Here is a 21,159-nt window from a genome sequence, read left to right as displayed (position 1 = left end):
AAAATCCTAACACAAAATGGTGTGGGGTCTACACCAGAAGACCTAAGAGAAGAGACTGAAGGACCTAAATATGTATATTCGGGAAGAGACATGATACAGACTTTCAAATACTGAACGGTATTAATGATGCACAAATGTCAAATCTTTTCTGATGGAAAAGAAGTTGTAGAATAGTATAAACTTGGATTTCAACAAAGCTTTTGATATGGTCCCACAAAGGAGACTCATGAATAAAATGAGAAGCCTAGGAGTGGGTCCCAAGGTTGTGGAATGGATTACAAATTAGTTGACTGACAGACGACAGTGAGTAATGGTCATGATATGAAACTGCAAGGGGGACAACTTGGAACCAACATCAGGAAATATTTCTTCATGGAAAGGGTGGTGGATGCCAAGCACACAGCCACTCCTTCAGCACACAGCAACTCCTCATTATACAGAAAGGCAAACTTTCTTCTAACCCCTCCACAATATTGCTCACAATTATGGCAGACTACCAGAATTCATGAGTACTGTTTATGCTCTGAACAGGGTTTTAATAAATGGTAGCTTTAAAATGTATATTACCTCCTCAAGTCACAATTGCCATCGAATCTTCCAGCTCATAATTAGATGTAATAAAGTAGAATGCAGATTTGGAAACTTGAATGAGACCATCTTGGGGTAAATTTTCAAAACGTAGGTTGGGATCTACATGCACAAAAATAAGAAATTACACAAATGTGTTGGCTGAATGGATTTTCAGTCACATATAAACCACATCTGCAAATTTGGCTGCATTAATTAAAACACAAGGCACTCGGGTGGGGGGGGGTGTTTTGGCAGGTGTTATGAATCTGCATGTGTAACCAGCATGCTAGCACATAACTCTACACCATCATTTTCAAACACAAAGTTATGCACATATACCTAACTGCATAAAAAAAGCCCCAATATTCAAACAATTTATGCAGGTACCTTGAGTTTGAAAATCCAAATGTTTTGTGCTTGCTGAAAAGTATGTGTGGAACTTTGCATTTAGGCAGACTGTTGAAAATTTACCCCATGATGAAATGGTCTATGTGCCACAGGTGAGATCCTAACAAAGCACCCAGAAAGGACAGTAATTCTGCAATGCACAATTCTCGAGTATCTCATTGCTTTTCATAGAAAGAAACTAATTTCCAAATCCATCTGCACATCTTATGGTTAACAAGAGAACAAAAAAAAAAAAAAAAGTGGAAAACCACACTAATCAACCAAATCCAAAAAAAGCAAGGGTTGCAAGATAAAAACATTTTTTTATTGTCCAATATAAATTCAGTTTTAATGCTGACAAAAGACTTTGCTTCAAACTTTCAACAAGTGTTAGGTCCCCTGACACAGACCATGTTTTGCATAAGCTGTGTCGGGAGAGACAAACATCTAGAGAACAGAAACGAGCAAAGGACAAATCAATAAAGACAATTTAACAGAACACGAATACATTTCCTTACAAAAATTTGCAAGCTTAATCTAAATGCCGCCAAACACATACCAATCCATAAGATACAATGAACAGCAGGAAAAACTGTATCAAAGAAAAATAAAAACGATCACCAACAATCTGAGAAGGCACACATATCTTGCAAATATAAGCAAACTAGCAGCATGTATGACACAAGAATCACTGTTTGAACACCAAAACAGTGCCAAAAAGTCTCATGTGAATAAATCACATCATATACCAGCTGTCAATTAAACAGAACATGCATTGACAGAACAGTATTTAGATACAACAGGCCAATCAATTCCTTGATTTAATCCCAAAAGATGTAAAGATTACAGTTCAAAAATTAACGCTGTTCACGTTGAAGGAGAAGTCTAGGGAAATCTCCACATGAAAGGGTTTTCAGTACTCAATTTATTTAGCCATTTTATATACCATCATTCCAAACCAAGATCACAATGGTTTACAACATGACATATTATAAATAGACAAATACAATCATAAAAAAAAGCTGATGTATGCATTTAGATTAAGCTTGCAAATTTTCGTTAGGATGTTTATCCATATACTATTATGTTGCCTATATTGATTTGTCCTTTGTTGCTTGTTTCTGTGTTAGAGGACCTAGCACTTGTATTTAAAGTTTGGAGCACAGTCTTTTGTCAACTTTAAAACTGTGAATTTCTATTGGACAATCAAAATTTTTTTCTTTCACACTCCTTGGGCTTTTTGGATGTGGTAGTTTAGAGGGTGACTGCATTCTTAGAAGAAAAAAAAAAAAGCATCACACATATGGATGGTAATCTTCAAAAGGGACTTTTATGGGTAAATAATGTTTCACTTACACGCATAAGACTGCTTTGAAAATTATCCCACAAAATCTACATGCAAACAATTATATGTGCTAAAATGTCTGCACAAATTAGCATGAAAATGCACGTACATACTTTTTAACAATCAAAAGTAGCGCAAAACTGTAAGCTTTTACCCAAGCAAATGCATTTTGAAAATTACTCCCATAATGAGGGAGAGTTGAAAGTTATAGATTATGGTGGATACTGTTATTAGGCACAGGTTTAAATATGTAACAAAATGCTTCCTTACACTTAAGCAAAAAGCATTTCCTTATCTTGTTTTCCAAGATTTTATCTCCATACTGCTTAGTTCTCTTCCTTCTCCACTGTGGTGCAATGTACTAATGTGTAAATACTTGCATTTATCCACAGGTAGCCTAATTTATCTGCCCTTGGCTATTTCAAAAGCTTTTTTGGGGAGACTATTTGCACGAGACACACAATGCAACCACATTTTTCCCTTTACAATTACTTCTATTTCTTATGTTGTCGAGACAGAGCTTACTATTTGTGTTTTAAAGTAAAAAATGTCACACAAGGAACAGCAAGTTTATTTACTGTAAACAGTGTTTTCCGGGGATAGCAGGATGAATTAGCCATGCTTTCTGGGTGCACCCCCTGGTGGCCCAGTGCGGAACTTCTCTTAGAATATTGAAAAAAAAATTTGTCTTTGTCACGATCCTGTGCGGCTGCGCGGCAGGTTCCCGCGCGATTGACCCCCTTCTCTCAGTTCGTAATATAGCAAAGGTGTACAGGAGCGTATAGAGAAGAAAAATTTAAAATAGGGTTAATAGAACAAATTGTCCAGGAAGGTGGGAAGGTAAAGCATGGCTAATTCATCCTGCTATCCATGGAAAACACCATTTACGGTAAGCAAACTTGCTCTTTTCTGCAGATAAGCAGGCTGAATTAGCCATGCTTTCTGGGAGTTCCTAGCCAGAATTTGAAGCATAGGATACTCCCTAAGGAAGAAATATATATGTTACCTTTATTTCTTCCCTTAATTCTGTTTTTTTGGGTTTTTTTTGTATCCTTGCAAATAGTCGGCAGTTTATGAATTTGTTGCATGGTGCAATATCTGTTTTCCCATGAGTGCATCAGATTTTGCCTGATCCTGTAGACAATAGTGAGACATGAAGGTATGCAGTGAAGACCAAGTAGCTGCTTTACAGATGTCTTCCACTGGTACTTGCTTAAGGTGTACTATTGAAGTTGAAATTGCTCTCAGTTGATGAGCTTTCACCTTAGAAGATAGCTGTTGAGAACTTGTAGAACAAAAAAAAATATATGCATTACGTAAGCCAGTTGAATAGTTTTCTTTTTGTCACTGGCAGGCCAGGAGTATTCAGGTTGAAATAGAGAAAAAGTGACTAAGACTTTTCCATGTCAAGTATACCCTGTTTTTTCTGAGTGTCTTGCGTGTCTGAGTTTGGTTCAGTCTTAATGTTCTGGAGACATTCATAAAATATTGAGCAATATTTATTTATTTATTTATTTAATTTCTTTTCCTATACCGATGCTCAAGACTAGGTCTTATCGTACCGGTTTACAATGTAACTGAGGGGAAAACCAATTAACATCAAGGTAGAAAGTAAAGTTACATTAAACAGGGAGCATAAAACCTGGGCAATGGAAGACAGTGCAGAGTTTAAACTGAGCAACAATTAGAGAGAGAGATAAATATATAAAATATAAATATAAAATTGGTGTTGGATTTTTGCGTTAAGCATTGCTCTTTGAAACACCTTTTTGCCAAAATCATCCAGGTATCTACTATTTTTACTATCAAATACCCCTCCTATCTTTAGTAGGAGGGGTATTTGAATATAATCTAGTTCTTCTTGCCTTCTTCATGGCAGAAGTCTACCACTATGGATGAATGTGGTAGATTAGAAGCTCCATAATGCCTTGATTTTTGCATTCTGAATTTTAAATCTGTCTTCTTTGAAGTTGAAGATGTAGAAAAAGGTTATTCCCATGCTTTATCCATCACACCACCTAATACTGAGTGGGATAATAAAGCAGTTGGTTCTGTTGGCATATCAAATATTTTTAGTAGGCCATGAATGTCTGCCCTTAGGTCTGGGAAGTTTTTAATCTCCAGATGTAAGGCATTACCCACTTTCTCTATGACGTTTGGATTTGAAAAGTCTGCTGGGGGTGATGAAGGTTCTGGTTGTTCTTCCAGAGGGTCTGATTGAATACTTATCAGAGATTCCGGTGAAGATGGTGAGGAGAAAACTGGTTCTCCTGTCAGCCCTTTAGAAGGTGGGCTTGAGAAATCTTGTTTGCCATTGTCTCCGGACGGGAGATCAGGTGAAGGAGGAATGATTATCATATCTAGTTCTACCTCTGAAGGACTGGATGGAGAATGTATTTGGGATGACACTAGTATGACGAAGAAAGTTTGAAGAATACCTGTGATTTGATTGATTGTGAGGCTGCTGCTTGCAGGCCTTTAGATGAAGGTTTAGATGTTTTTCTGCATTTAGCCGGAGAAGAGGTATTCTCCAATACCCTGTGATGTTTTTGGTGGGTAAAGGATGATGGACGTGAGGGGGGTGTTTGAATACCCTCTTCCAAAAAGTAATCCGTTTCCATATCCCCTATAGTTAATGGTTTGGGTATGGTTCGTTTGACAGGGCCTTGGGTCCTGGTGGTTTAGTGGAATGCATCAAGGTTTTTTATTTTTGCGTCTTAGGCGTTGAGTCTTTTTCTTTTAATTTAGTCATTGCATGCACTGAGGTAAGGTGCTTCAACTCCAAATGAATTTTCTTCAACGAAGTTGACGCACTGTGCATCAGTCAATGCAATTCACTGGATTGTGCGTCTGCTTCAAAGGATAGCTCTCCATCAATGCACTCGACTAGCCCGAAGCCTTCAATGCTTGATGGGCTGAATAGGCATGGGGCCACTTGGTGTGTGGCTCGGTACCCAATCCAGATCCCTTGGGAGGTTCAAGAGAAGATGCCCTTTTCTTTGGCTCTGATCTCTTAGTTTGCCTGCCCGGAGAAGAATGGGTTTGGCTCAAGGCATACGAGCCTGACATACCTTCTCCTGGATCCTGAAGCATTGCTATTTTTGCTGCCCGTTGTCATTGCACCCTTGGGGACATTCTGCCGCAATCACGGCACTCAGCCTGGTTATGATCTGGGCCCAAACACTGGTAGCATCTCTCAAGTCCATCTGTGATGGACATTATTTTGCCACATGGGCAAAATTTGAATCCCGGGGTTTTTGGCATATTGTTTTGGCTCTTAAAAGTGCTGTTTGGGGCTCACTTAAGTGAGTTAGAGAAAAAGGAGTCTATTTCTGAAGAGAAAAAAGAAAAACCGGACCTTAACTGCAGCGGGAAAAAATAGAACTGAGAAAAGGGAGTCAATCGCGTGGGAACCTGCCATGCAGCCACACAGGAGCAAGACAAAGTTTTTTCAACATTCTAAGAGAAGTTCCGCACTGGGATGCCAGAGGGCACACTCAAAGCATGGCTAATTCAGCCTGCTTATCTGCAGAAAAAGATCTTAATGTTACCACAATTAATGACAGCAAGAAGTCTGCAGAAAATACTGATGCTTCCTACATATTTTATAGCATTTTGAGCACCACAAGACAAATTCTAGGTTATGCAAGGACTCACTGGATCCTTACCAAGGTGGTATGCTTGTTTCACAGAGCATACAGAATATGGACTATTGTAGAATAGGTAGTGGGATATATACTATTTGTTAGGCATCCCTCATAGGGGTATGCCATAACAGTTCATTCCAGAGCTTTAATATGTCGACCCTTAGATTGATCTAATTGGGTCTATTGTGGGAGTTGAGTGAAGGATTATGTTTTGGTAGATCAGGTACACAGGCAAACAATGTAAGACAGGGGAATTGAATCTGAAGCTTCCATGTCCCATTTTCCTCTCCACGTTTTGTATTTTGGCTGGTGTAGGTTTTCTAGGACAGGGTCAGCAAATCTCACTAGTGAATTTTGCAAGAGAGAAGAGGCTTTAAACTAATTAGCTCAGTTAGTGTATCTGGTGCCAAACCATTTTAGAAGATAAGAGGCCAGTGTATCAAGTGTCCAACAGGTGTCCTGAAACTGAGGAGTCCACAAAAGTCAAGAAGTGGCCTTGGGTAAAAGTAGGAAGTCATGAGAGGATAGAACCACAGCAGAGCACTTGAGTCAAGGTATCAGAGTTTTTCCCAGAGAATAAAGGAATTCAACCAGTTATTTTGTAAAAGAATCAATTCTAACCAAACTTTACTTTTCTTGGATCACCAATTGTTACATTGAGCAGGATTATTCAAGACTGAGTGTGTCCTAGTGCACAAAGACCCTGAAGCTTTGCTTCCCCTTGTCAGAAAGAACCTGAGGAGCTGCACTGTGCTGCACTGAGTCAAAGCAGCTCTATTGTGACCTCCTTTCCATAAGGAGAACACAGGAATAGGATTACAGTTAAAAAATATATATAAATATATATGCTCAGTGTTGCTGTTCTTCAACTCTTAGTACTAGAATCTGTTAACCCACCATTGTCCTCTCAATCCCATATGTGAAATATTCTGTTAATTTCTCCTGTTATGATTATGTCTTGTTTAATGCAGTTTTTAAAATGAATAAAGCAAGCTGAACAGAATATGCATCTCTGTTAAATGGTGTTCAAGATCTGAAAGCTCATTTTTATAGCTGAGTGATTCCATTGATTCTAGGAAGATATTTCAACTGTGCACATTATACAATGTCAGTGCTACCTCAGTTGACCCATTAATTTGAGATTATCTATCAAACAGCATCTCCATTGTCATTACACATACAGACACTGAATCACTGCATCTACTCACTCTCTTTGAAAGAATAAGATGAGAAAGATCCCATCCCCAGCACAGCAGCCCTTGTGCAGCTTTAGAAGAGCAAGGTCACCTGGAAGGAGATCATCACCTTTGTGTGGAAGGAAGTGATCCTGTAGTTAGGACCTGCCCTCCAGGTGATATCTTTTCTTTTCACAGCAAGAATGTGTCTCCGGGGGGCGGGGGATGTCCCCAGGAGAGATGGCTGAGGACTGCTGTTATAGTTAGTGATTTGATCATTAGAAATGTAGATAACTGGGTGGGTGTTCGATATGAGGATCACCTGCTTACTTGCCTACCTGGCACAAAAGGTAGCAGACCTCACACACCACCTAGATGGGCAAGTCACTTTACCCTCCATTGCCTCAGGTACAAACTTAGATTGTAGGCCCTCTGGGGATAGGAAAATACCTACAGCACCTGAATGTAATCCGCTTTGAAGTGCTGAAAAAAAAGAGTGTGAAAAGCAGAATATAAATCTAAATAAATAAATAAATAAATAAATACAAATAAAAAATGTTAGAGTGAACTGGGAGGACATTGGATGTTATGGTACATGTGGATACCAATGAGATAGGAAGTTGTAGGTGGGAGGGAGGATCTGAAGGCTAAATTTAAGCTATTAGGTAGGAAACTGAAATCCAAAACCTCTAGGATTCAATTCTCCAAAATGCTCTAGATTCTATGCATAGGACCCTGAGGCAGGCTGAGCTCCAGTGATACATGAAACATAGTATATAGTAATGACAGCAGAACAGAAGTAAATGGTCCATCCAGTCTGCCCAGCAAGCTTCTTATGGTATCATTTGCTGCGTCGTGCAGATTACCCCATGATTCTCTTAAGGGTAGCAATTGTCCCCGCCATGCAGTTATTTGATGAGTCTTCTTGAAAATTCAGGCATTGCTGAAGTGTTTTGCTTATGGACTTGGCCTTAGAAGCAGTCCTGTTCTTTTTCACTTATCAGTACCCCAGAACTGAATCCAATTCCTCTTCCAATCACCTTCTACTCCCCCCCCCCCCCCCCACCGCCGTCAAAGCAGAGAGTGATGTAGTTGCATCTAAAGCATCAAAGCTTATTGGTTAAGGGTAGAAATCCCTTGCTTTCTGTTAAGGATAGAAGGATAGTAATTGCTGCTCCGTGCAGGTTACCTCCATGCCTATCAGTACCCTGTCCATACAAGTCGGGGCCCTTGTTGTTTGTTGTCTGAATCCAACTCTCCTTTTCCCCATAAGCAAACCAGGGTTAGGCCAAGCTGCATCTGAGTACTGCTTAATGCAACTTATTTGTATGGAATTTCCATGTGAGGCACCAGTACTCAAAGTTCTGAACACTCATTTTGAGAGTGTAAAACTCCTTACTGCATCGACAGTAGGATTTACGCTCACAAAATGAGTATTCAAGTGCAGGTTAAAGTGTACATTCATCTGTAAGCACCTCACTACATCGGTCTGTTTCTGGGTTTCTGAAAAAAAAAAAAACTGCGACTGTGAGCCTAATAAAATCACAGTATTAACAGCAGTAAATATGAATATTGAGACTTCATAACATGGAACAATCTGTATCACCTTCTTACTGAAGAAAATTAGTTGCAACGTAATTACATGCAAAATAATTTTTTAAAATACTATTTCATTATTTAGATTTAGCTTAGCTCACACCTTTTCATTAGTAGCTCAAGCAAGTTCCATGCAAACAGTAATTTCCCGGTTCCCAGAGGGCTCATAATCTAAGGGGGCCATTTACTAACCTACAATATGGATATAAACGTGAAAAACATCGTTTATCGTGTGATATAGTCATATTGTGGTAATATTGCATGATATTTCACCTAAAACTGCCCCTATTGAAATTTGCTGCTTTGCATGCATAACATTTTCTAATACTTGCAAAGCAGCTAATGAATAAGTAATTCTATGCAAATAAAATTAATTGATCTCCAAAAGCTGCATTATTTCCTGAAAAGTTAGCTATAATGTAGGGGTTGTTGCTAACTTTTCCCTGGAAGCATCAGGACACTAACATGCATCCCGATGCCTCTGGCTTGATCCTTAAAAAAGGGCCATGTGGCCAAGAAACCCCTCCCCCCCAGGGGTTTGAGTGGATCCTGGCCACCTCCCACCCCACCGCCTGTAGAGACAGCCCAATAGTAAAAAAATTAAAAGATTATATATAAAAATTGTGTGGAGACTCAACCCATTCCTAGCCAAAAATCTCCCCTTTGTTCAAAAAGGCAGCCCCCTCCCCCGTCAATCAAATAGCCCCTTTCAAACACCTCCCTCGCCCCCAGAATCTGCCCTCATCCCCAGGACCCTCCACACACAAAAGTATTTCCTGGTAATTTAGTGGCTCCCTTTGGCACTCATATGATAGGGGCAAAGATCGGTCGATGACATTTTGAAAAATCGCATCTATGTACCCAGGGTCTAGGGGGAAGATTTGGTTCACATCTCCTGATCCAAGGACCATTCATGGGGTCAGAAGGCCCAACTCAACGAGTCTGCCAGGATGTTGTCCATCCCCGGGAGGTACATGGCTCAGAGAAAGATGCCTCTTCTGAGAGCCCAGGACCAAATCTGAACTGCCTCTTGGCAAAGGAGATACAATCCCACCCCCCACCCCCCCTTGCCTGTTCAAATACTACATTGCCACTTGATTGTCTATTTGAACTAGGACTATTTTGTTAGTTAAGTGCTCCCAGAATGCCCATAGGGTATAACGGATCACCCACAGCTCCAAGAATTTTATCTGGAAATACTGCTCCTGCACGGACCAATGGCCTTGGGTACTGAGGTCTGTAACGTGGGCTCCCCAACTTGAGAGACATCTGTGGTGAGGACGATCTGGGGCTGCGGTACCCAGAAAGGCATCTCCTTTTCCAGGTTGGGTAGGGGCTCCCATCACACGAGAGATCGCCGAAGCGGAGTGGTGACTAAAATGCGAGCCCAAAGATCCTGGGTGGCTTGGCGCCACAGTGAATGCAATGTCCACTGCATCCTGCGAATGATGTGATGTGAACCGCCACGTGCCCCAAAAGGCACAGAAACTGGTGCGCTAAAATGTGAGGGCAGGAGGAAATTACCCTTGCAAGGGAAGTGAGGGTTATTGCTCGGTCCCGGGGCAGGAAGGCCTTCCTCTGGACCGTATCAAACCATGCCCCAATGAAGTCCAACTATAGGGATGGCTCAAGATGGAATTTCTGGTAATTGATTACAAATCCAAGGTCCTCCAGAACACACATCATGGCATGTAGGGAACGCAGCACCTCCTGCCTGGAGTCACTCTTGGTGAGCCAATCGTCAAGGTAGATGAAGACTTGTATCCCTTGCCTTCTGAATTAAGCTCCCACCACCACCGGTGAAGACGTGCGGCGCTGACACCAGGCCGAAAGGCAGCACCAGATACTGATAGTGCTCCCCTTCTACCATAAATTGAACAAAACTCCAATCTGCGGGAGAAATAGGATTATGGGCATATGTATCTTTGACATCGAGGGAGCAGAGCCAGTCCCCAGCTCTGAGGAGAGGGATCAGAGTTCCCAACGAGACCATCTTGAATTTTTCTCTGACAAGAAAACTGTTTCATGCTCTCAGATCTACAATGGGGCAAAGTCCTCCGGTTTTCTTGGGAATCAGGAAATACCTGGAGTAGAACACTTCGCCCTGCTGGCTTGGCGATACAGGTTAGACTGCTCAAGCCATTTACAGGGCGGAGAGCTCTACTCAAAGTAGTTGCTGGTTCTCCGAACATCTCCACCGAGGACAAGGAGGAGAATGAGGAGTCCGTTAGAAATGCAACCTGTACCCCCTGTTGCATGATGAGAGGCCCCATTGGTCTGAGGCGACTGAAATCCACCGGTCAGCGAAGAGCTGCATGTGGCCTCCCACGGGGAGGGGGGAGGGGTCCTGGCTCAAACCCCCTCGCCACCAGTCAAAACCTTGTGGCGGGGTTCGGAGGTGGAGCAGGGGCTGGTCGACGGGCACGTGGCTGCCATGCCCTTGGTCTAGCTGGTGCCTGCTGGGGTCTTGCTCGGTATGCCGGTGGATAATACTTTCAAAGGTGGTAGAAAGGGTGCCCCTTGATTTGCCTGGGAGGCTTCTTGTCCAAGGGCTGTGTGTCTGGGGTGCTGGTTGACAACTGCTGAAGGGTTTCTTGATAATCCTTCAGCTGTGCTACCACTTCCTTAATCTTCTCCCCAAAGAGGTTCTCCCCTGTACAGGTGAGGTCTGCCAGATGATCCTGAACTTCGGGACAGAAGTCGGAAATACAAAGCCAGGCCATGCAATGAGACCCAAGGCCGGCCACCGCAACCCTCATTGCAGTTTAAACACATCATATGCGGAGCAGACTCAGTGTTTGTCACATTCTAGGCCCTTTTGAACTACCTTCTAGAAATCATCCTGAAACTGTTGGGGAAGATATTCCACCAAATCTTGGATCTGTTTCCAGAGGTTTCTGGAGTATTGGCCCATATAAAGTTGGTAGCAGGCAATCCTGGCTGCCAATATCGAGCGCTGGAATGCCCGCCATCCAAGAGAATCCAGAGTCCTGTGCTCATGACCCGGGGGAGCCAAAGCATAAATCCGGAGCCTCTTTGCCTTCAAGGCCAATACCACCACTACCAACTGGTATGGGATTTGTCGGCATTCAAAACCCATGGTGGGCTGGACAAGCTAGACAGCATCGGTCTTCTGGTTCGCTGGTGGGATGGAGATGGGATGTTCCTAGAGCCTGACAAACACCTTAAAAATGTCATGTACTGGCATAGCCACCACTTCTTTAGGAGCAGCAATAAATTGTAGGATCTCTAACATTTTATGCCTAGAATCCTGCTCTGTTAAGAGCTGGAAAGGCACTGACCTCTATGGCTTTTACAAATCCAGCAAACATCAGATCCTCTGGTGAGGACTTATGCCCTCTCCTCTTATGGAGAAGGTTCGGAAGGCAAGTCTTCAGATTAATCTATGGAGGAAACTGATGCCCCTCTCTCCCAGGGATCATAGGGGGCATCTTCCTCACTTTGGAAACCCGGAGACACTTGAGGTGGAGCCCCCATCGGAGTCTTAAGCCGAGATCCCGAAGGCCTCGTAAACATTGTTGGGACTGAAGTAGGCACCGAAGGCACCAGTGGAATCCGGGGGCGCATCACCACTGATGGTCCCATAGGCATCGGGAGCACTGAGGGAATCAAGGGCACCGGACCCAAAGGCCCCTGGAGGGCTAGTGCCAGTCGAGGAGACGTGCACAGCCTGGGCACCATCGACCCCAATGGGCCTTCCCCGTCCAAGGAATCACTCACCAGAATTGGAACAAGAGGAGGCAGTGGCAATGTACCCTTCGATGGAGAAGGGACTCTAATCATTGGGGTTCGCTGAGTCAGTAAGATACCGAGCAGCAAGTCCAGCCGCTCCAACAGAAGTGCCAGCACCAATGGAGTCTGCTCCTGCGGCGGTGGTGGTCCTGGTGGAACAGGAGGCTTGATGCCCTCAAGGGCCCGGCCGACCGCCAGGTGCACATGTCTCTCTAACTCTTCCTCAAAGACTGCCAAGGACAGGACAGCTTGAGGAGGCGGCGGCAGCGGATCACCCCCGGAACCATGGGGGGGGGGGGGGGGTAACCAAACCCTTTGTTGGTATCAGTGGGGATCCGCAGGTTGTCCGGCGGGTACAACATCCTCCAGATGGGACCGCCTCGGGGAAGGCATGGATGAGGTCTGTGCCTTACCATGGCCTGACATCTTCAAGGATGAAGACCAATGCCGGTGCTTCCTGGACTTTTCCTGGTGCTCACCCCGGTCCTTACCCAGAGCCAAGGGAGATGGGGAGCAACCAGATCCGGACCGCAAGGATATGGACCTCGCTCAGTCCCTCGCTCCTACTTCTGGTAGCAGAAGAGACACAGAGGGAGTTGTCACCGAGACTCCCTTATGCAGAGTTGAAGTACTGGACGCCAATGTCGATGGTTCTGATTTCTTAGCGCCAAACAGCTTCTCCATTTTGTCCAGGCATGCCCAATGACCCTTGGGGGTCATTTGGACACAAAGATCACAGCCACGGACATCATGCAATGCCTCCAGGCACAGGACACAGATCTTGTGGGGGTCTGTGATGGACATGGGCCGGGGGCACTGAGGGTAATGGCAGAAGCCAGATGATGCCATGGAAAAAAAAAAAGAATGCGGCATGTAGTCAATACCCAGCGGCCACCGGGAGGCAACACCATCAGTAATTGATCACAAACTACCAAGGAAACTTACCGAGACCAAGAAAGAAAAACCAGAAAAACATGTGGAGGGACCCGATGGGACTCATGAAAGAAGAGAAAAAAGAAAAGTTGTTTTCCACAGCAAAAAAAGTGCAAACTCCAAAGTCACGAGCCTTCAGGTTCACAGAAAAAGAAACTGAAGAGGGACCCCGCTTGGACACATGTATAATGGCATGGTGGGCATGCTCAGTGTATCAGTCAAATTTTCTAGAAACTTTGACAAAAGTTTTCCATGCCGGGCTCCATCTGATGTCACCCATGTGTGAAGTCTACCATCCTGCTTGTTCTTTGAGAATTCAAAATTTTCCAGTTTTTCCACTTCTGACCCTTGAGGAGTGGGGGGAGAAATCTTTTTCCTGGGCCTTTAAAAAACCAGCACTAAAATTAGCACAACTCCTGTATACACTCTCCCCACTCACCTGACTATCCCTGTCCCATGGTCAGACCACTCTTTTATCAATGTACTCCTCTCCATAAAATTGCCCTCCTCTATCACACCCATACATAGTAACAAAATCTCCTTTCGCAAACCATGCGCCACTGAAGACCTCATCTCCGCTTTCGACAATTTTACTAACAACCTAGACCTCACCAACCCCGATGCTGCCCTTTCCTCCTGGAACAATCTCACCACCACCATAGCCAATGAAATTTGCCCTATCATCAATAAAGAAATACATCACTCTCAGTCAGCTAAAAAACCCTGGTACACCACTGATTTAAAACATCTAAAAAACGACCTCAGAAGTAAAGAACGAACCTGGCACAAAAACCCTACCCCTAGGCACGCAGCCATTTACAAATCTACATTACACGCGTACAGACTCTCTACCCTCCAAACTAAGTGTGACAAAAATCCATAATTACCAATTCAACGCAAATGCTTTATTCTCATATGTGGCAGAACTCACTAAAAATCTACCCCCCCCCCCCCCCCGCCACAGATGAACAAGACAATAGCAAATGCGAAGAACTTGCCCTCTATTTCAAAAATAAAATATCAAACCTCCTCCTACGCTTCTCTTCCAACCCCTCTCCAGCCAATCTGCTCCCCAAAAATCCCAACCTCAACTTCGAGTTTCTTGATTTAACCTCCACCAAGGAAATTGAATCCATTTTTTAAAAAATCAAACCCGCTACACACACCTCTGACACTATTCCCACTGAAGCACTACTTTCCATTCCCTCCATCATTGCGAAACCCCTTTCTGACATAATCAACTGCTCCCTCTCCCATGGCAAAGTCCCAGACCCCTTCAAACTTGCTGTTGTCAAGCCTCTTCTCAAAAAAAAAAAAAACCTACCCTTGACCCCCACCAACCCTTCAAACTACCATCCTATCTCTAACCTTCCCTTCATATCTAAAATTATGGAAAAGATAGTCAATTCACAGCTCTCTGACTATCTGGAAGACCATAATATTCTCCACCCCTTTCAATTCGGCTTCTGTAAGTCTCGTAACACGGAAAGCCTCTTACTTTCACTGACTGACACTCTCCTCAAGGGCATGGACCACGGACAATCCTTTATCCTGGCCCTTCTTGACATATCATCTGCCTTCGACACTATCAGTCACAAAATCCTCCTTACCTACCTAACAGATTGGCATCTCAGGCACAGCCATCCACTGGTTCTCCTCCTACCTCAATAATAGAGGCTACGCTGTAAGGATTGCAAATTCCGAATCCTCACACATCCCCCCTTACCCAAGGCGTCCCACAGGGCTCTTTACACTCTTTAATATATACCTGTTACCGCTCTGCCACCTCCTCTCCGACCTTGGTCTTAAGTTTTTCTTATAAGCAGACGACGTCCAAATCCTCATCCCTATTCAAGAAGCCCTCACCAAATCTCTTCAGTTTTGGGAAACATGCCTCGCCTCCATTAACGCCCTACTCTCTAACCTCCACCTTGATTTAAACTCCTCCAAAACTGAACAACTCATCATTTCAAATCACCCTGACTGGACGCCACCCTCTGCTTGTGATCTCACCCTCCCCTCAAATGCTCTGCCCTTCTTTGTGAGATCTCTGTGTCTCCCTAGACCACCAACTAAACTTCAAAAATTACATTAACACAATCATAAAGGGAGGATGTTTCAAGCTCCACATCCTCAAAAAACTTAAACCCCTGCGCCACTCACAAGACTTCCGCACAGTCCTGCAAGCGACAATGCTATCAAAAATGGATTACTGCAAAACCTTACTTCTAGGCCTCCCCTACTCTACTATTAGACCCCTGCAAATGTTACAGAATGCTATGGCAAGAATCCTTACAAATACATGTAAAGCCGACCATATCACCCCTATTCTTAAGGAACTCCATTGGCTTCCCATCTCCTCCCGTATCAGATACAAAACCCTCACCATTCACAACCTGTATAGGGTACACACAACCTGTATATTCACAACTCCACAATCACTCCTGGCTTGAGGATGCTCTTCGATTCCACTCCTCCAATCGTCCTACTAGAACTGCACTCTAAGGAACCCTCTACACCCCTTCCCTTAAATGTGCTCACCACACTTCCACCAGAGAAAGAGCCCTATCCATTGCAGGCCCCTCCCTCTGGAACATTACACCACTTGAGATCCGACTAGAACCATGCATTCGGAAATTCAAAACAGGGGTTAAAGCATGGCTCTTTAAAATGGCCTACCCTGACTCAGATCCTTCGTAGTCCCCCTGCTCCCTCTACTCCTTCAGAGAAAGAGCCCTGTCATTACCGTACTTATTGCCTTCCCCTTTATTCCTTTAATTGTACTCTGATTTATTTCTCATATCTCTGCACCTCCTTATATACCCCCTTTTATATACCTCTTTTCCCTGTCCTTAAACCCTTCCTTCCCATTAGCGAACCCTGCTAGACTATATATAGTTGCCTTTCTGAACGTATAATTTGTAATGTCATATATAGTGTCTTCTGTATGTACTAGTTAAAGATAATGTATATTGTTGTATATAGTGCTTTTTGGAATGTATAATTTATATATAGTATATAAAGTTATCCACAGTGTATAAGGTTATACACAGTCCCTTTTTGAGTGTATAATTTGCAATGTTACATATGTTCTTTGGTTGTTTTTCCATCAGGTACTGTTCCTATTCTCCTCTTCCTCTTTTTCCCCCTCTTCTCTCGCCCCTTCTCTCTTCCTAGCTGCTCACCTCCCCCCATCCTGGTTTTTTGTATTTTCCTCCTTCAGTTATATTGTAAACCGGCATGATGTACCCATGAATGTCGGTATATAAAAGCTAACAAACAAACAAACAAATAAATAAATAGGATGTATGCAAACCCCATGTAAAAAAAAAAAAAAAAAGACATTAGCGATTCCCTAGCAATGCAGGGAGGCGAGTTAAAGGGCACACAACTTAAAGAACTTTTTCTTAATGTTGGAAATTTAGCTCCTGGGTCAGGGTAGGAACAAAAAACTTACAGCAACTCACATTTTTGGTAGCTATGCAGTGCCCAATGTGTGATATCTAGCAGCTTCTACCAGACTGGGCACAGCAGTATAACTTTGGCCACCAGAAATGTGAGTTTACTCTGCCTCGGACCCAGGAGTATAATTTCCAGTGTAAACTCTCAGGACAGGCACCTACAGCTGAACAATCCACTGGGGCTGTGCATTCTGACTTTGGCATATTGTTTAACTGTAGATGCCCACCAAAGGATATTACACTTTTTTCATAGCTGGAAGTGCCCACTCCAGAAAGCAAATTCTAGCATCCATGGCCCTTTTGGCAAGGAATGACATGTAAAATCAAAGCATAAGCTGTCTTGGGCAAGCACCTACAGCTTGAAGCATAAACTCTATGGGGGATGGGGGAGGCACCTACAGCTCAACAGGACATCAAAGTCAGATGCACAGTGCCAAAGTGCATACTGTTTAGCTGAAGGTGTCCACCCCAGAGAGATTATTATTTGACTTTACTTGCCATACCTTGCCAAAATAGCATTGCACGTGAGATTGGTGCTGTGCATACCAACTTGTGGGCACATTTTCTCATTCAAGGTCATTTTGACAAGGAAAGGCAAGTAAAACAAAAGAATAAGCTCTGTGGAGAACAAATCTACAGCTAGATAAACAAAGCACAATCTGTCTAGGTGGATACCAACAGCTGAATAGTACACTTCCAATACCCGAATGTAATCCACTTTGAAGTGCCAAATAGTGGAGTATAAATAAATAAATAAAAATAAAATGCACATTAGCATTGTGCACATACTGTCCAGCTGTTCAGAACAAAAAAACCTTGTAACTTGTGCCTGCCTCAGACAGCTTACATTGGAAATTTCTCACATTTCTGGTGGCCAATGTTGTCTATTGTTGTGCCAAGTGTGGTACTCCACCTCACACTCAGGAAGGACTTAAAATTTCCCACATAAGTTCTTTGGGGCTGGAATATTCAGCTGAACAATGTGTAAGCTCTCTTGGATGGTCACCTACAGCTGAACAGCATGCCAAAGTCGGAAAAGATAGCACCAAAATGCATTCTATTCAGCAGAAATTGCTTGCCCAAGAGCTTATGCTTGAAGTGTATCTCCTGTCATGGTTCTGCCTGCTGTGCAGTCTTCCTGCACCAAGATTCAGCCTGCTGCACGGTCTTCCCTCCACCAGGAATCCTCAGCAAGCCTTGCTCACTACCTTGCCAGTTATCTTCTCACTGATCACATCACACCTTAGTCTCGGCCCTCTTCAACCGAGCCTGCTCAGTGTCTCAGTGCCTCTTCATTGAGTCGCCTTGGCTCTCTGACCTGCTCAATCTCACCTTGCTGTTCTATCTTGCCTAGCCTTGTGGCCATTGGGCCTCTTGCCTTGCCTAGCTTTGTGGCCTTCGGGCTTTCTGCCTTGCCTAGCCTTGCAGTCCATCCGGGCCTTCGCCTTGCAGTCCATTCAGGCCTCTCATCTTGCTCTGGATCCTTCTAGGTCTTCTGGCCTTGCTCTGCAGCCTCTCAGTCCTCCCTGCCATGATCTGTGCCCTTCTGGGCTTTTCTGTCTTTATGGCCTCCGGGCCTATTAGGATTACCTTGCCCAGTTTCGTGCCCTGTTGGGCTTTCTTGTTCCCTGTCCCTTGTCTATTCCCCAGTACTGTCCCTTGTCCTTTGCCTCAGATCCAGCCCCAGCTTGTGCTCTTTATCCAGCCCTCAGCCAATACCTGCCCTCAGCTTCCAGTCCATGTCCTGATGTTCCATAGAAGACAAGTTCTTCCAGCCCCCAGAACCCAAGGGCTCAACCTGTAGGGGAGGGGGTTGGATAGGCAGAAGACCAGCTCCAGTCCTGTCCTGCAGCCCTGTGCTCCAGCCTGCCAGTCCATGACAGCTTCTTTGGTCTGAGGTGAAGTAAACTCACATTTCTGGTGGCCAAAGTTATTCTGTTTGCTATGCCCAGTATGGTAGAAATAGCTAGACACTAGGATATGGGCACAACAATAAAATATCGTGGCCACCAGAAATGTGTTACCTTTTACTCCACTTCAGGCCAAGAAGTTATGCTGAAAATCTATGCTTTAAAACAGGAACAAGGAGGTAATTGCTCAAAGTTGGAAGGTATGAGACCAAAATGGCCTTGCATACAAGCTTGGCACTAGGCATCCCGAAATTGGTACAATCTTGCAAGCAAGGCATGCCACGTGAAATAAAGGGGTAAGCACTCTTGAAAGGGCAACTATCGCCCATTAGGGATGCACAGCACTGTTCAGCTGTAGGTGCCCTAGAAAGCTTTAACCTTTTGATTTCACTAGGCATGCCTTGCCCAAATGGGCTTATATGTGTAATTGTTCCCAAGTTGGGATGCCCAGTGCCAAGCTCGTATGCAAGGTCATTTTGGTCACACTCCTTCCAATTTCAAGCACTTACCCCCTTACTCCTGCTTTAAAGCACTTTTCTGCATTAGTAAAGATTTTTAGGGTTAACTGACATTTTAGCGCAGTAAGCTAATGGATGCAAATTGAGCAGAAGTAAAAAAAATAAAATGTACGCTAAATGAAAACAAGCTAATCAATTATGTATGTACATATATGTAGAAAAACAATTACAGTTAAAACTGCACAATTATATAAACCCAATATGGCCGTATTTCCACAGAACTGCCTGCATCAGAGGTTAAAAATCACACACACATGCAAAATGTCCATAAAATGTCTTCATACAAGTGAGACATATGTTCAAATATTCGTATAGCCATCAACTGAAAATGCAAAACACAGCCAAGTCTATAAAGGATATAAAAACAGCAGAGAATATGAGAGACACAAGAGAACCAGGCAAACAGCCTCTGGCGCTCTAACACTTGTTTGGTGGATATCAGTGGTGAGTCTGCGACAACTCTTATATGAAAAATAATGGTCCACCAAGAACAGACCACCTGCCCCCTACAGAGACCATCCCCTGTATCCAAAAATTGTTTTGCAGGACACTCAGGACCCATCCTGAGTGTCCTGCCTATTTATTTGGCATTCACATCCACCATATATTCAACGGCCAGAAGAGAGACATCCCCTGCAACTTCGGGCCTTTGAGGTATATCCTCACCCTATCAGAAGAATCTGACCCCTCCCCCGGGCTATGGGAGTTTGAGTGGATTTAGCCTCAGGACCTGAGTTACCCCCCTCTTCTTGGTTAACAGGCAGAATAAGAGCTACATGCTATTACAGTGAAACCAACTAAACAGTCAAAGAACAGGAGCTCTGGAAGGAAATGCAGCTGCTTTCTTGGTGCCAGGAGATTGCTGATGTATTTTAGCTAGACTAGGGATGGAATATGGCAGAAAAATGGGAAAATACTGAAAGACACAGCTGGAAGCTCCTTGAAATGATATACACGTCATAAAAGAAGATAAACAAAAATCGAAGTTGCCTATGTCTGCCAAACATGATCATGAGGAGATAGGAGGAAAGTAGATGGATAGAAGTCATCAGAGTTAGAATTAAAGAGTTGATAGTTTTATTATGCCTGATGTTTGTGTTACATGGAAAGATGCACTGGTACTCCAACATACAGTTCTGGACTAAATTGTATTACAGTGTATGCAGATCTCTCACATCATGCAGGTTCACTGTGGACATCCAGAAAACGGGACCAGTTGGGGGGACCCAGAGGACAGGTTTGGGGAGCACTGAACTAGGCTCTAGTTCAGCTTATCATATGAACTGTAATACCACATTACTAGTTATTCAATGGCAATAAATAGACAAAACACATCATATTTATGCAATCTACAATACTCAAATCAATAATGATGCAGATAGAGAAGTGGCAGAGCAGTGGCTAACAGCAGCACTGGCTCCGCCACTCAGTTAACCTGAAAGAGGAAGGTAGATACTTGAAGAGGGAAGGATGGAAGGACAGGCAATAAGCAGTGCTGGGGAAGTGCCAGGAAATTGGATGCTGGGGACTAGAGCAGCAGGGCTGGACTGGTTCTCAGACCCCACTATACAAAGAAACAAAGGCAGAACAGGGGACTGAAGTAAGGGAGTTGACGAGGCTCCCAGACCCCGCCAGCCGAAGAAACAAAAAAAAAAAAAAAAAAAAAAAAAAAAAAAAGAGTCAGAGACTCTAGCAGCAGCAGATTTGGAGCTCAGTAGTGACCAGGACCTGAAGTTGAGAAGCAGCAGCAGCAGAGTCAGGAATCCAGCAGAGGCTACAACAATAAGGCTAGTGTGGTAGGGACAAGCTGGTGAGACAGGCTGGGGGAGGGAAAGAGAGAGATTGGTAGGGCAGGCTCCAGTAC

General features: G+C 43.7%; 1 protein-coding gene across 3 annotated transcripts in view; it reads right to left on the bottom strand.

Annotated features, from left to right (window-relative positions):
• KIAA0930 (KIAA0930 ortholog) overlaps nucleotides 1-21,159 on the bottom strand; it is a 363,359-nt gene that overhangs the window by 194,087 nt on the left and 148,113 nt on the right. The window contains exon 2 of one of the 3 annotated variants that reach the window (XM_029600061.1): nucleotides 568-690. The exons of the other annotated variants lie outside the window; for them this stretch is intronic. The gene's annotated coding sequence lies outside the window, so the exon portion shown is untranslated. The remainder of the gene's footprint in view (nucleotides 1-567; nucleotides 691-21,159) is intronic. 3 annotated transcript variants of the gene reach the window in all.

Source organism: Rhinatrema bivittatum, chromosome 4 (genome assembly GCF_901001135.1).
Source record: "Rhinatrema bivittatum chromosome 4, aRhiBiv1.1, whole genome shotgun sequence".
Classification (NCBI taxonomy): Eukaryota; Metazoa; Chordata; class Amphibia; order Gymnophiona; family Rhinatrematidae; genus Rhinatrema; species Rhinatrema bivittatum.
This window is presented reverse-complemented; position numbering and strand designations above follow the sequence as displayed.